Source organism: Mixophyes fleayi, chromosome 4 (assembly GCF_038048845.1).
Source record: "Mixophyes fleayi isolate aMixFle1 chromosome 4, aMixFle1.hap1, whole genome shotgun sequence".
Classification (NCBI taxonomy): domain Eukaryota; kingdom Metazoa; phylum Chordata; class Amphibia; order Anura; family Limnodynastidae; genus Mixophyes; species Mixophyes fleayi.
In genome coordinates, this window is record NC_134405.1 from 195,659,119 (window position 1) to 195,661,853 (window position 2,735).

A 2,735-nucleotide genomic window follows, 5' to 3' on the forward strand; every position below is an offset into this window, starting at 1 on the left:
CAAGTTTACAATCTCTATGACAGTAGAAGTTTAATACACCGGATGGGGTATGGTATCCCGATGCTTGGGATACAGACAAACACTATTCCTACAAAAAAAACAATTTTTTAAAAAACGTCATGATGACAATATACACTTAGCTTCACAGCGACGGCGTGGATTTCCGAAAACTTTGGTATGCGACGCGTGGTAATTTCCAAAGTAGCTGCATCCCGAAGCTGGGTTGTGTCGTCAGGTAAGTATCGGGAGTTTAACCCTAACCCTTACTGTAACCCTAACCCTAACCTTATGATTAATGTACCTCTTTAAATGTGTTTGGTGACGTCACACTGCAGAGCTGGGATGCAGCATCTTTGGAATTACCAAGCGTTGCACACCAGAGTTTTTGGAAATCCACGCCGTTGGTGTGAAGCTAAGTGTATATTGTCATCATGTCATTTTTCAACAAATAGTTTTCTTTTGTAGGAATAGTGCTTGTCGGTATCCCAAGCATCAGAATACTGATTACCACGGGATACACGAGGTTCAGTGCTACATATTGCATATTGGTTCAACCAGTTTGCAAAGATAAAATTGTTTATGGGCTATAGATCCAGTTACACAGCAGTGTTGGTCAGGGGGTCAGAGGGTTGTTTCAGTACAGAAAGAGAACACGTATAAGTTTTGTGAGAACTGTGTAGAGGGCTGGTTTACAGGCAGAGTAGAATAAAGGGGAGTTAGTTGGATAGAATAGTCTAGGGTAGATAAGGAATTTGAAAAGCTTACAAGAAGAGGTGAGTTTTCAGGGAACACTTGAAGGCTAGGAGGCTAGTCTTGTGCGGGGGTGCAGTCTGATATAAGTCCTGTTGCCGGGAATGGGAAAAGATAATGATTATGGATTAGAGGTTAACATCTTGTGAAGAGCAGTGAGGTCAATTTGGAGATACTTTGAGAAAAGTGAAGAGATATATGTTGGTATAGTTTTGTTGATGGCCTTGTATGTCAATAGTTTTCTGTCTATCAACTGAGTAGTTAAAAGTGAATCTTTCATGCATTTACTGTGTTTATCTTGTCTCATTTATTTTCTGCCCATTACTAAGTTCCTATTTACTAAATTTCCCATCTTGGCGATGATAAAACAGATTTTTGATCAAGTAACTCAGTAAAAATAACTAAGCAAAGGAATGACTATGTTGTAGTTCTAATATGTAAAAATATGGAATCATTTGTTTGTAGACTCTGAGTGATGTAGTTCATAGATTTGAGCCTATTGTTTTGTTTTTCTTTTTTATTCACTATAGTAGTATCTATCCATAACTGAGGAAATAAATGAATTAATGGATAAACATGTACAATACAACTACTTTGTTTGTTTGTTTGATTGTTTGGACATGTGAAACAACATTTAATTTATATCATTTATGTAAATGAATATTCTACATCCGAGTAAAGAGTATCCGTGATTATTTGTCTATAGATAAAGCTTCTGCCATTTCTTGTACAAGCTTGCACAGAACAAATTACAGGCTTCTATGATCACAGAAAAGAGATTTTTTTTTTGAAGTTGTAAATTAGACATCATTTTTATCACAATAACCTGCAACTCTTCTTACAGTTCAGTGAAAGAAAATATTTGTAAGGGGCAAGGCCAATATGCTGGCTTATCGCCAAAACATAACATTACACTCTCTCACGTACTTCCAAAGCAATTATTAGACATGTCAGCAAGTGGGCTGCTATTAAAATCCATTTACAGACTTCAAAGTATGCTTGGTACATATAAAAAGGTCTCAGAGTACACGCAATGTAACACATTATCTCTTTTCTTTTACATTGGGAATCTTCTAAAACTGTGACTTGCACTAAAGTTATTTAGATGTGTTCACCAATTTCACAAAACAGGCCAATTTAAATTGTTTTGTGAACTTAAGTTATTTATATACATAAATTAAGTTTAATACCACATTGTTATAAGCGTGTCACAAATGATGCAGTATGTGGCATCAATCAAAGGTGTGTGCAATATTGAAAAACTCCTACTCATGCATATAAATATTATCACATGTAAACAGGAACAGGATGTATCATATGAAACACTTGGAGCTTAGGTTTTTTTTTATTGGTAAGGGTTTTGTTTTTTTCTGTAATAAGTAATAAACACAAATTTTGTGTCGCCACTAATCTCAATGATAGAAAATTGGTTATCAAAGCAATTTATTATTTTTAGCTGGCAATAGCGAAAGGAGGATTGTGACTGTTCTTGTACTGCAGCAAGTTTAGTTAAATAGGCTTCCCTATGTTTAGCTGGAGAAGCCTAGTAAATCTTTTTCGCCGGCAGAGGTTTCCACCAGAGATAGCTTGGTGGTAGTCATTCATAGATAGGGAGAAGTACTATCTTTGGTGAAAACACCCATTTTTGCCAGCGATAGGGCTTCTCTCTACTTAATACATAGAACTGTTACATTACAAATTCTCCCTCTGTTTACCCATATCACCACACTGTTACTCATTACTATTACACCTCATTGTATTGTTTGGCAGAGCTCATCACAGAAGCAGAACTACCACCAGTAGAGGTAGTGCATCCACACCTATGGCGCAGGAGAATGAAAGGGGCCCTTTCATTCTGTGTTTTTTTTTTCTAAATGTGTATTATACAAATCACACAGGTTTTCATTGAGGGCTGCAGCAATACCAAATGTGACAGTGGAAGTAGAAGGAGCTCTCATTTCCTCCAATATGGCCATTTAGGGGCA